Source organism: Zootoca vivipara, chromosome 4 (genome assembly GCF_965207765.1).
Source record: "Zootoca vivipara chromosome 4, rZooViv2.hap1.1, whole genome shotgun sequence".
Taxonomy (NCBI): domain Eukaryota; kingdom Metazoa; phylum Chordata; class Lepidosauria; order Squamata; family Lacertidae; genus Zootoca; species Zootoca vivipara.
Window position 1 is genome coordinate 97,123,265 of NC_142587.1, and position 14,145 is coordinate 97,137,409.

The window sequence follows — 14,145 nt, forward strand, 5'->3', positions numbered from 1 at the left end:
CCCTCTGTGTCTATTACACAGTGGTCAGAGGACTTCATCACTCCTGCTACATTGAAACATATTTTTAATATTTTAAATCTCATGTAGATACATATCTGGGGATTTGCAGAGCTTCTATCGATTTATACGTTCAATTTTAGATGGAAGTACTGGTGGTTCTTGTGTTCTTATGACGTCTACTGGTGTTGGTGGTCATTCTATGTTTCTGCCTCTTTTCTTTGTTAAATCTGACATTTAAAAAAAAAAACAACCCAAAACACAATGAAAGATTAGATATTTCGACCAATGTCCGCTGGAAAGGATTATATTATTATATATTTATTCAAACCCCACCTTTCCCCCAGATAGAACTCAGTGCGTTTCTTGAGCCACAAGTCTGCTCACCTCTCTTGCTGCGGCAGTGTTGCAGGACAGAAGAGGCTTCACTGGGGCCACGGCGGAGGAATTCAAACTGCTGGTAGGTGGAGGGGGCCTATCAGGAGCCGGATCTTGGCCTGCACCTGCATTGGCGAATGGGGATGCAGGTTGGGATGTGGGCTGTGCCAGGGGGCGGAACCGATGGAGCCAACAGTGGGCTTCCCTCGGATCCGCCCTTTTCCTATTTAAGCAGCCCACACCTGGGGCGCAGCCTGTTCGTTCCTGCGCCGGGTTTCCCCGCCCACCTAACCACGGTTTACACTGCTATTCAATTACTTTGTTTTGGCTACGGTGGTTGCCGTCCTTCAAGGGGCTGGGTAGGAATTTGTCCACCGGGATAATTATTGGCTGTGACCCGGTGGTTTTGCCTCCGCCTCCTCCTCCTCCTCCTCCTCCTCCTTCTTGTTTAGTTGTTTAGTCGTGTCCGACTCTTCGTGACCCCATGGACCAGAGCACACCAGGCGCTCTTGTCTTCCACTGCCTCCCGCAGTTTGGTCAGACTCATGTTGGTGGCTTCGAGAACACTGTCCAACCATCTCGTCCTCTGTCGTCCCCTTCTCCTTGTACCCTCCATCTTTCCCAACACCAGGGTCTTTTCCAGGGAGTCTTCTCTTCTCATGAGGTGGCCAAAGTATTGGAGCCTCAGCTTCACGATCTGTCCTTCCAGTGAGCACTCAGGGCTGATTTCCCTAAGAGTGGATAGGTTTGATCTTCTTGTCGTCCATGGGACTCTCAAGAGTCTCCTCCAGCACCATAATTCAAAAGCATCAATTCTTTAGCGATCAGCCTTCTTTATGGTGTCTTCCTCATAGCAATTCATCGCAATGGGTTGGGCATTGCCCTGTGCCCAAGCCAAACCTCTTTCATCTGTATTCAATAAAGTTGTGGCCTGTTTTTTACCCAAAGCCCAGTCTCATTGGTCTCTTATTTATATGGGCTGGGGTATGGGAAGTCCGATGCCTTGTCCTGCAAAGTACATTTCTAATATTCAAGAGTGAATCTGGTGCATAAGTGTACAGTGGTGCCTTGGTTCTCAAACGCCTTGGTACTCAAACAACTTGGAACCCAAACGCTGCAAACCCAGAAGGAAGTGTTCCGGTTTGCGGACTTTTTTCGGAAGCCGAACGTGCTCCGTTTTGAGTGCCACACTTCCGTTTTGCATGTTACACTGAGGTCTGTCTGTTTTTGCTATTTATTTTGCGTTTTGTTTTTGTGACTGTGTGGAACCCAGTTCAGCTACTGACTGATTGATTGTGTGACTGCAGTACATTGTTTATTGCTTTCATTTTATGGATCAATGGTCTCGTTACACAGTAAATTTTCATGTTAAATTGCTGTTTTAGGGGTTGTTTTTAAAAGTCTGGAACGCATTAATCTGTTCTGCATTACTTTCCATGGGAGAACACACTTTGGTTTTGGAATGCTTTGGTTTTGGAATGGACTTCCGGAATAGATTAAGTTTGAGAACTAAGGTACCACTGTATCCCGAACCCCACATTCGTTTGGAAGATGGAAAGCATTAATAGAGCGGTCAATGGTTTCTAGTCACGATGACTGTATATTCCTCTATCTTAAGCTTAAGTGTATCTTTTCAGATAAGAAAAGGCTTCCTGACCCTCTGGCATTAGTGTTTAAAGAATAACAAGTGGGAGGGTCCTTGATAACAGCTGTACAGGACATTTTTCACCATGTCTTGACTTGTATGGTGAGGAATCATTGCAGGGGATCCATCATGGATGTCCGACCTACAAAATAAATCCACAAGATAAAGCTGAAACGATATCAGCTTTGGACCTACAAGTCAGACTAGGCAAAGAATACTTACCTGGGTCAGAAGTGGATGGAAATTAGGAGCCAGGTGTCTGGGAAACGACGATTTCATTTGCAGAACTCATCAATCCATTTATGAGAAAAGATGGGTTCAAACTGAAAAGTAAGGGAATGAGCAGCTCTCCTTTCAGAAGAAGAACAAGAGGAGGAGGAGGAGTTTGGATTTGATACCCCGCTTTATCACTACCCGAAGGAGTCTCAAAGCAGCTAACATTCTCCTTTCCCTTCCTCCCCCACAACAAACACTCTGTGAGGTGAGATCTCCTCGAAATATTCAGGATTTGAAAGGAAACAAAAGTCAAAGAAATAGCCCATGAGTTTGGAAAGAGTAGTGGCTGTTCCAGCAAGCTCGTTCGGTAAAGATGGAAAACTAAGAGAACTACGAGCAATTAATTGATTCCAGCAAATCCACATGAATATTTTTATATATTGCTGATAGAACCCCATCTAGGAAGACCAATAGCATCATCTAAAGCATACTTTAGGAGATAAAATATCAGGTGCTGCAACAGCTGAATCGTAACTGTTGTACCATGCAAACATGCCAGTTTTATTTGAGGCTTTTCGTTTCATCCATTCCAATATTTGACGATTCAGAAACTTCCAAATGTTGGGAGGTTTGGCATATATCCTTTACCCACTTGAGACAACAGGAAAACATACTTCCTGTCCAGGGTTGTTAGGGGAGGAAGTTTCTAGCTCAGTGGTGGAGCACATTTTACCCAGAGAAAACCCCAAATTTAATCCCTGGCCTCTCCAGACAGGGATGAGATTATAGGAATGGGGGAGAAAAATTGATTCGGTTTGCATTTAAAAGCGAATCTACCTTAATTTGTGCCTTCTGAAAAAATAGGCAAACCAAAACACAACCATTGTTCAACATTCACATTTCTCCAAATTCTGCAACGCGGTTTCCCAGCCATGTGTACAAAAATGCATATATTCAGCAAAGTAAGAGAGAGAATTTGATTATATTGGGAAAATACGTTTTGCAAAAAATATATCTATTAGGGAAAACTGGGCAACATCCCTCAAGTGTGAGGGCACATACACAACACCCCACCCAGGGAGTGCCCATTTTATATATGTATATAAATGTAGAAGGTCCATGTTTGTTAGGCTGCGACGTTCTCCGAAACCGCTTGCCCGATCACATTCAAATTTGGCCACAGTGTCACATGGGGATATCCGAGTGTTTCCATATGCTTAGATTGCCCACACCTCACACCTGTGGCAGGAAAATCAGGTAAAATATATTCATTTTGAACACTAAACTCAGAGGCCCAGGGATGCTGGGTAATTCTACCCTGGAACTCCTCCTCCGAGGGCGGAGCCTGTCCCACAGGCCGCAACACTCCCCAGAGACCTCGCCACCTCTAAAGAACCAGCCCACACAGGGAACCAGGCCTCTCTACGACCTACGGCGATCATCGAGACACTCACCCCCCAGAGAACCTCAGACCGCAACCCCGACCGAGACCCCCACCACCCATGGACCCGGCCCACTGCAGAGAGTGCACCTCCGCCCGAGAACCCTGCCGGTGACGGATCGGGCCTCTAAACAAACCGCTCCACCGCCCGAGAAACCCGCCCCAGCATGGTTGCATTCCTGTCTCAGCGACGTCTGTGCTGGCTTGGTCATGACCACAGAGTGGAAGATGTCTGCAAAATGTCACATGAAGGATGACTTCTGGGAGGAGGGCAGAGAGAAGAAATGTTCCGGTGCTATAAAGTTGAGAAACTACGCTGACAAGACCCGGAGCCTGCATCGTTTCTACCAAAACAGCAAACGGACACTGTGGCCTCATCGCCTGGCATTGGAGACTACTTGATTTGGAGAGCATACATGTGAAAGAGCAGAACTTCTGGGAATGCCCATACTTTGGTCTTCCACATGCATCATGCTCTCTCACAAAACGCTTGGAACTTTGCCTTAGCTGTCTGCAAATACCAGAATTGCCTCCTTGTCTGGGAACGAGCTTTGAGGGTCAAGCATCCTAGCGACAAACAATGAGAAGCTCAGGAAGAAAAGCACAACATCTCTGCCCGTTTGGGAAAGGGATGTGAATCACTTTTGCCAAACACCAGCCGCACAGCACCCACCCGAGGGGCACTTCCACTCCCAGAAATTCCCAAGGCCTCCGACAACGTCTGTGATGTAGATGATGGATGAGCGGCGACCACCGGGGCACAAAACAGCGGGGCAAGGGCATGTCCAGGCGTACAGCCAAATCGTGTGCCGGAAAGGTCACTCGCTGGTTCAGTTCTAGAGCAGAAGAGCAGCTGTCCAACATGGAAGGAGGCGGAGATCTCCCTTGGCAAGGGTGAAATGCAGGAGGGAGCCTCTCAGCTATTTGAGAGGTGGAAGGAAGGAAGGAAGACTCTCTGCTAAGGGCCCCATGAAGGAATAAGAGAAGGGGTATCTGTCGGTCCCAAAACTCCTTGAAATAGTTGCAAGCAGCTAGGAATAGCTCCGGACACCAAGTGGGCCCCCTGAAATCCATGGAGTGGCCTCCAGTTATGGAACACCCTCCCATCAGATGTCAAGGAGATGAGTAACTCTATAACCTTTATAGGACACCTGACGCTTAAACGTCTGTTGGTTAGAGTGTGGTGCTGATAACGCCAAGGTTGCAGGTTCGATCCCCGTATAGGACAGCTGCATATTCCTGCATTGCAGGGGGTTGGACTAGATGATCCTTGGGGTCCCTTCCAGCTCTACGATTCTACGAAGGCAGCCCTGTATAGGGAAGCTTTTTAATGTGTACTGTTTTATTTTGTTTTTATATGTGTTGGAAGTCATCCATTGTGGCTGGAGCAACCCAGTCAGATGGGTGGGGTACAAATAAAACATGTTGTTGTTGTTGTTGATGATGATGATGATGATGTTGTTGTTGTTGTTAATCCTGTGAGAGAGGTTAGGCAAGAGGTTGTAACTGGCTGAAGGTGACCAGTGTGGGTGTGGACCAGTGCCTGATTTATGTATAAGCTAAACAAGCTATAGCTTAGGGCCCCACTCTCTTGGGGGTCCCAAAAAAATTAAAGGGGAAAAAACCTGGATGTATATTTCCAAAATATAAGATAAAAAACAAATAGAATAAAACCTATACAGCAACAGTGTTTGTTTTGTGTAAGCTCCTGTGATGTAAGTCATGGGCCCTGCCTGCTAGCCTGCTCCCTAAAATATCACTGGTTTGCTCCTTTCTATATATAGGGTGCCTCCATTCTGCATGGACTGGTTGCAGGGCAACTTATAGCATGCAGTTGCAGACTGCAGAGCAGCACAGTTGAATGTAGGTCAAGCTGTTGTACCTGTTATCTAATATTAAAATACCTAATTTGTTATGTGCAAATGGCTTTAGATACCTATCAGGTCCATAAATTACTGTATAGCATATATTCGACACAAGCAAAAAGCAACAATTTGTTGTTGACAAAGAGACAGCTGGAGATATAAAGGGCCCCATTGCCTTCAGTAGCTTGTTGTTGTTTAGTCATTTAGTCGTGTCCGACTCTTCGTGACCCCATGGACCAGAGCATGCCAGGCACTCCTGTCTCCCACTGCCTCCCGCTGACTCATGTTCGTAGCTTCAAGAACACTGTCCAACCATCTCATCCTCTGTCGTCCCCTTCTCCTAGAGCCCCCCATCTTTCCCAACATCAGGGTCTTTTCCAGGGAGTCTTCTCTTCTCATGAGATGGCCAAAGTATTGGAGCCTCAGCTTCAGGATCTGTCCTTCCAGTGAGCACTCAGGGCTGATTTCCTTAAGAATGGATAGGTTTGATCTTCTTGCAGTCCATGGGACTGTCAAGAGTCTCCTCCAGCACCAGAATTCAAAAGCATCAATTCTTCGGCGATCAGCCTTCTTTATGGTCCAGCTCTCACTTCCATACATCACTACTGGGGAAATCGTAGCTTTAACTATACGGACCTTTGTTGGCAAGGTGGTGTGTCTGCTTTTTAAGATGCTGTCTAGGTTTGTCATTGCTTTTCTCCCAAGAAGCAGGCGTCTTTTAATTTCGTGACTGCTGTCACCGTCTGCAGTGATCATGGAAGCTTCAGTAGCTTAGGGCCTCATCAAACCTAAATCTGGCCCTGGACAGGACTGAGGAGGGATGGTGGAGACTGCCCCCTCCTCCTGCACTTCGCAGAGAAGGGGGAGACAGTATAGATTTACAACAGTGGTTTGCAGAAGGTCATCATTCAGAGGCTGCAGAGGGGAGAAGCTGGGGAATATTGGAAGAGGAGCAGGAAGAAGAAGAAGAAGCACCAGGGGAAGAGACAGCTGACAGACCCAGTGTTCTTTAGAAAGCATTCCTGACCCCTCCTCTCCCAGAACTCGGCGGGCGTTGAAAGTAGGAGAATAGAAAGCTCAGAGGCAGACAGTACAGACCAGCCAACATAGGGATGATGTACAATAGGAGAGATGGAGGGGGTGGGACTTTACTCGGAGCAATGCTGTGGGAATGTTAGGGATGTGGATTAGGATATATTATTTGATAGATCCTATCCAAGCTTGTGTTAGCAAGCTTCCAATATCAGCAGAGTGACATTCCCCTTTTGTGTGCAGCAAAGCGTGTGCGTTCAGGTTTGCTAAAACCTGTACAATATTATACTTCCTGGCAAAGTCCCCTTTGTCCCTCTTAAAAGAAATACACAACACAGTGTTTATAAAATAAGATAGAGTTTACTTACAGTTTCATCCTGAGTTAACAGCATAATCTCAGAAAGGCAGGCTTACGTAGAAAAGTTACAGATATATACATGTGGAGACTACTTAGTAAAGTAAGGCTCCATTTGGTCTCTCTCTTGGCTGCAGGCCAAGAGGGAGAACCATGATAACTGGAGATTCTCTGGATATGTGTTCCCATCGAAGGAGAGAAGGCTAAGAAAAGAGAATGGCTGCTGGCTAGGGGCTTTTGTCCCAGCTAATCCATCTCATCTGCATATCTGGAGGAACAGGAACTTAATCAGGTGTCCCTCCAGGTGAGTTCCTGTTAGTGGACACTCTAGGAACTGTTGTGACTTGTCTGCCCCAGTGTTCCATCCCACAAATGCCATATACCCTACGTCCCTCTCTGTGAATACTGAATAAAATAGCTTGGTAAGAACTTCTTGTCTTTCCAGTACTGGCAGCCTGCTGTGAGGGAGGGGGATCAGATTCCCTGAAGCCTGACACACAGGAGGAGCTTCCTGGTGCAGAATAGGACGTCCCTATTTTCATCTGAGAAATGTCGCAGGGTATGTTAGCCCAGCAGGCAGTTGGCAGGCGGAACAATTCTTCTAACAGTGGGGTGCCACATTGGCACTATTCTGCCCCGGTGTGCAGCCAAGCCACGCCACCGTGTTTTTCACAAGGTGCAGCTTCCAAAACAACCTCTGGGGCAGCCCCACAGAGAGCGCATGGGCAAAAGTGTTTGTGAAACCCCAGCCTCCTGTTTTTAGCTCAGCTCTGCTCAGTGCTGTGGTGAAGAAGTTTTCCTTTCAATCAAGCTTTAAGCAGCTTTGAGACTTTACGCATGCAGGCATACCTGTGCCCAGAGTTTCCACTTTGGCAAAAAACTCTGCATTCAAATCCCACCTTTTTCTCCACGGACCTCAAGGTGGCACACATGATTCCTGCCCCCTCCTCATTTAATTCACACAACAACCCTGTGAGGTAGGTTAGGCTGAGAGACCGCAACTGGCCCATGGTCACGAGCGGTGCGGGACTCTCCTTCCTTGGAGGTTTTTAAGCAGAGGTTGGATGGCCATCTGCCATGGATGCCTTAGCTGAGATTCCTGCATTGCAGGGGGTTGGACTAGAGGACCCCTGGTGTCCCTTCCAACTCTTTGATCTATGAACCACCAAACTTCATGGCCACTCCACCAATGTCTTCTCCTCTTGGACATCCCATTGCTCAGATCTGAATGTCTCCCTGCTGGCATCCTCAGCTCTAAACAACTGTTAAAAGAGAAAGACGAGCCATGCTCTCCTTTTCACTAAACGTGGGTGGCGCTGTGGTCTAAACCACTGAGCCTCTTGGGCTTGCCGATCAGAAGGTCAGCGGAATAGTACCACTGTATTCTGCTCTGGTCAGACCTCACCTGGAGTACTGTGTCCAGTTCTGGGCACCACAGTTCAAGAAGGATACTGACAAGCTGGAACGTGCCCAGAGGAGGGCAACCAAAATGGTCAAAGGCCTGGAAACAATGCCTTATGAGGAACGGCTTAGGGAGCTGGGTATGTTTGGCCTGGAGAAGAGAAGGTTAAGGGGTGATATGATAGCCATGTTCAAATATATAAAAGGATGTCATATAGAGGAGGGAGAAAGGTTGTTTTCTGCTGCTCCAGAGAAGCGGACACGGAGCAATGGATTCAAACTACAAGAAAGAAGATTCCACCTAAACATTAGAAAGAACTTCCTGACAGTAAGAGCTGTTCAGCAGTGGAATTTGCTACCAAGGAGTGTGGTGGAGTCTCCTTCTTTGGAGGTCTTTAAGCAGAGGCTTGACAGGCATATGTCAAGAATGCTTTGATGGTGTTTCCTGCTTGGCAGGGGGTTGGACTGGATGGCCCTTGTGGTCTCTTCCAACTCTACAATTCTATGATTCTATGGTTCAAATCCTCGCGATAGGGTGAGCTCCCGTTGCTGTGTCCCAGCTCCTGCCAGCCTAGCAGTTCGAAAGCACGCCAGTGCAAGTAGATAAATAGGTACCACTGTGGCAGGAGGGTAAACAGCGTTTCCGTGCGCTCTGGTTTCCGTCACAGTGTCCCGTTGCGCCACAAGCGGTTTAGTCCTGCTGGCCACATGACCCGGAAAGCTGTCTGTGGACAAACGCCGGCTTCCTCGGCCTGAAAGCGAGATGAGCGCCACAATCCCAGAGTTGCCTGGATTCGTGGAGTTTGCCACCCGCAGAGTCTGCACTCATCAGAAGTGGGCGTGTGCTTTGATTGGCAGATCAGGATTTCACATCCTTATGGCTATTTACAGTGTGTAAAATGCACACCTCCTTAGAGAGGGCAGAACAAGGCGGCTCACCCTTTCCACCTGAAAAGCCTCCTGGGGGGGGGATTGACAGGCGAGAGGTCCTGCCTGGAGGCGTCAAACACCTGTGCAAATATTATGTTTTAAGGTTCCATCTGCACCAACTCCCTTCTTAGGACTCTTTCCTCAGTTACTTCTCATGCCTAACATTTTAAGAAGGCTCAGAGCACCGAAAACAGCTCTGAAAGCATATCCATAGCAAACAAAGATGTGTGCCGTCAGGGAGCCCTGCCCTAGCTTTGCAGTGGAGCCCATGCATTGTCCCGGGTTCAAATCCTGACATCTCCAGTTAAAAGGAAGAGAAGGAAATCTCTACTCAGGGCCTCTGGGGAGCTACTGCCCTTCATTACGGTCATTAATGTGGAAATAGCATTATGGTATTGGCTGCCAATATCATAAGACCGCCCATATTATAACGCCATTATTATGCAAATCTGTGGCTCGGCCATATTCGGAGCACTGCGAACGGTTCTGGTCGCCTCACCTCAAAGTTGAGTTGGAAAAAGTTCAGAAAAGGACAACCAAAATGACTGAGGGACTGGAGCTCCATGAAGGAAGGTTTGGGGCTTTTTAGTTTAAAGGGGAGTAAGCAGGGCACATGGCAGAGATATATAAAATTATGCACAGCGTAAAGAAAAGTAAATAGAGACCCATTTTTTTCTCCTTCTCTCAGTCCAACAAAGCTGGAAGATCCAAGACAGTACTTTTTAACACCAACGTGGATGTCTTTAAAGAGAATTAGATGAGCACAATGAGGATAGGGCTATCAATGGCTGTTAGTTGTGATTTCTATGCTCCACCTATGTTGCCGGAAGCTATAGGCCACTGCTGAGAACTGCAGAAGGGGAAATTGCTCTTGTGCTCGGGTCCAGCAACTGGTATTCAGAACTATAATAGAATCACAGAATCATAGAATTGTAGAGTTGGAAGGGACCCCAAGGGTCATGTAGTCCAACCCCCCAGCAATGCAGGAAACTTAGCTAAAGCAACCACGACAGATGTCTGTCCAACCTCTGCTTAAAAACCTCCAGAGGGAGACTGTTCCACTCTGGAACAGCTATTTACAGTCAGAAAGGACTTCCTGTTGTTGAGCTGGAATCTCCTTACTTGTAATTTGAAGCCATGAATTCGAGTCCTACCCTCCAGAGCAGGAGAAAGCAAGCTTGCTCCCTCTTCCATGTGACAACCCATGAGATATTTGAAGATGGATATCCGATCTCCTCTCAGTCTCCTCTTTCCCAGGCTAAACACCCCCAGCTCTTTCAATCGTTCCTCATAAGGCTTAGTTTCCAGACCCTTGATCATCTTGGTTGCCCTCCTCTGCACACCTTCCAGCTTGTCAACATCCTCCTTAAATAGAGGTGCCCAGAATTGGACACAGGACTCCAGGTGTGGTCTGACCAAAGCAGAATAGTGTGGTCAAAAGCTGGTATGCCGTCACCGGCTCCTGTGGCAGTGAGTTCCACAGATTATTTTTAAAAATATTATTGTTGTTATTATTATTATTATTATTATTATTATTATTATTATTATTATTATTACCCCGCCCATTTGGCTGGGTTTCCCCAGCCACTCTGTGGTGTGCAAAAGTGCTTTCTTTCTTCATCTGATTCCCACGAGTTCTAGTGCTAAGCAAGAGGGAGAAAGTCCTTTTCTCTCCCCACTTTCTCCATGCCGCGCATCATTTTATAAACCTCTCTCATGTCACCTCTTCCGAGAAGCATCTCTCCTTATCTCCCCAGCCCTGAGGCTCTGGGGACCAAGCCACATCACTCTCAGAGCCCAAGATCTCTTCTCCTATAAACATGAATCCCTGCTCAACTCCAGAAGCATCGCAGATGACAGCCTTCTGCAGTCTTTATGAAGTCCTTCCCGCAAAAAGAGTGCACAGATGGCCTCCTGGCAAAGTCCCTCTTGTCTAATGGTCTTTCTGTCCCATTCATCAAACATGAGCTAATGGCGTGTTGGCTGCCGTTGTGCGATGCTCGGGCCCAGACTGCAGCCATCAATCTCTCCCGTTCTCTCCATTTAGGCCTGCTGTAAATCTCGCTGCGCCGAGCTCTTTACAGAGCCAGGATTCCCCCTGAATTAAGCACCAGAAGTTCCCAGGAGCAGAGCTGTAAAGGGAGATGCAAAACTTGCGGGGCTAGGAGCATCTTAATAAACTGCAGGACCAAAAGGCGCTTGTAAATTTGAGCCCAGGTTCCGTCCTCTGTCCGATCAACAACAGGGCAACCTCATTGCTGTTACTCCTTCGGAGTATGTCACGTGAGCAGTCAACCAGGGCTAATCTCTTCCCACCTGTGGACCTGAAGTCACTATAAATTGCTGTGGATGGGAGGTAAAGGACCCCTGGACAGTTAAGTCCAATCAAAGGCGACTATGGGGTTGCGGCGCTCATCTCGCTTTCAGGCCAAGGGTGCCGGCATTTGTCCGCAGACAGCTTTCTGGGTCATGTGGCCACCATGACTAAACCGCTTCTGGCACAACAGGACACCATGGCGGAAACCAGAGCGCACGGAAGCGCTGTTTACCTTCCCGCCGCAGCGGTACCTATTTATCTACTTGCACTGGCGTGCTTTTGAACTGCTAGGTTGGCAGGAGCTGGGACAGAGCAACAGGAGCTCACCCCGTCGCGGGGATTCATAGAATCATAGAGTTGGAAGAGAACACAAGGGCCATCCAGTCCAACTCCCTGCCGAGCAGGAAACACCATCAAAGCATTCTTGACATATGCCTGTCAAGCCTCTGGTTAAAGACCTCCAAAGAAGGAGACTCCACCACACTCCTTGGCAGCAAATTCCACTGCCGAACAGCTCTTACTGTCAGGAAGTTCTTCCTAATGTTTAGGTGGAATATTCTTTTTTGTAGTTTGAATCCATTGCTCCGTGTCCGCTTCTCTGGAGCAGCAGAAAACAACCTTTCACCCTCCTCTATATGACATCCTTTTATATATTTGAACATGGCTATCATATCACCCCTTAACCTTCTCTTCTCCAGGCTAAACATACCCAGCTCTCTAAGCCGTTCCTCATAAGGCATCATTCCCAGGCCTTTGACCATTTTGGTTGCCCTCTTCTGGACACGTTCCAGCTTGTCAGTATCCTTCTTGAACTGTGGTGCCCAGAACTGGACACAGTACTCCAGGTGAGGTCTGACCAGAGCAGAGTACAGTGGTACTATTACGTCCCTTGATTCGAACCAGCGACCTTCTGATCGGCAAGCCCAAGAGGCTCAGTGGTTTAGACCACAGCGCCACCCATGTCCCTTAGAAGTAAGCAGGGACTCGAAAGAAAGTCTCTCGTGCATTCGCAAGCCAAAGCTGATATCCCATTGTGGCTTCACATCCTTCCCACCCCATTTGGATTGTCATAAGAGATGACCTCATAGAAAGCTATCTCTGGGTGCTCTAGATTCCGAGGAGTTGCCAAAAATGTGGGTATGCATATTTTCACACTGGAAAGATAAACAGTGGGCATTGAGTCTGCAGAGTCTAGACCCTGTGAGCCTGTGAAGGATGAGCACATTGTAAACAGGCCTCCTGGGGGAAAAAACAAGTGAGGATTATTATCAGAGGACTCAAATGTATAGAACAGTTTCCCAAGGAACCGTGATGAGACACCCAGCCTAGAGGCAGCAAGGAACTGAATCGGGGACGAAATGCGAGGCGATAATGCACTCGACTTGCATCAGCAAGGATGAATTTTGCTGGCTGTTTGTGTCACTGATTGTTCACTCTCAGCTGTGCTATTAAGTGCATTAAACTGCATGACTTTGGGCCATGTTACTATTTGGATTTAATTTTGAATTGAAAGCAGCCTGATCAAGTCTGCAGAATACATTGGGGTGGTTTGCAACGGACCTCACTGCACTGCGCTTATTTCTGGGAATCTCAATGCATTACGCGACGGAAAGCTGACACACCCAACATGACCTTTTCTAAAAATGTATTGTTGAAGTAAATCAGAAGATTAAAAGGCTTTCACCGGTGCAGAAAATACCATGCCCGGACTTCCTGGACTTGCCCCCCAAGTGAGAGACTTCTGGGAAAAGATTTATAATGAATTGAAAAATGTGTTGAAAAACACCTTTGTCAAGAAACCAGAAGCCTTCTTACTTGGGATAACGGGAGATGAAATACCTAGGAAGGATGTTACTTTTTTTTCTGTATGCCACAACAGCCGCAAGAATTCTACCTGCAAAGAATTGGAAGAATGAAGAATTACCAACAGTGGATGAATGGCAGAAGAAGTTGATAGAATTGATGGAACTGTCTGAGCTGACGGGGAGACTTCGGGATTGGAGTGAAGCAGCAGTGGAAGAAGATTGGAAGAAATTTAAAATTTATTTAAAGAATAAGCGTATAATAGATTAGGATCAGTGGAAGTGAGGATGATCCATAGAGGTTGTAGATAATACAATGGTGTGAAATAAGTATTGTTAGAAGAGAATCATAAATTAATTAAGAGATAAAATATAGATAGAGTGTAAAAGAATAAGATGTAAAAGATAGAGAAATAAGGTAATATTAAAGCAATAATTAAATATAAGATTTAGAGTTTACTAAGGATGATATGTAAAGAAACACAGAAGGAGGTGGAATGAGGAAGTCAATAATAATAATAATAATAGTAATAATAATTTATTATTTATACCCCGCCCATCTGGCTGGGCTTCCCCAGCCACTCTGGGCAGCTTCCAACAGAAATAGAAACAGATTAGAAATAAGGGTTATAAGTTAGAATTTTTGTTTTTGTATTTTTGTATTTTTTTGTGCTTTGTATTTTCTTTTTGTGTTTTGTATTTTTGTATGTTTTTGTTGTTTGAAAAAAAAACACCTTTAATAAATACATTTAAAAAAAATAAAATA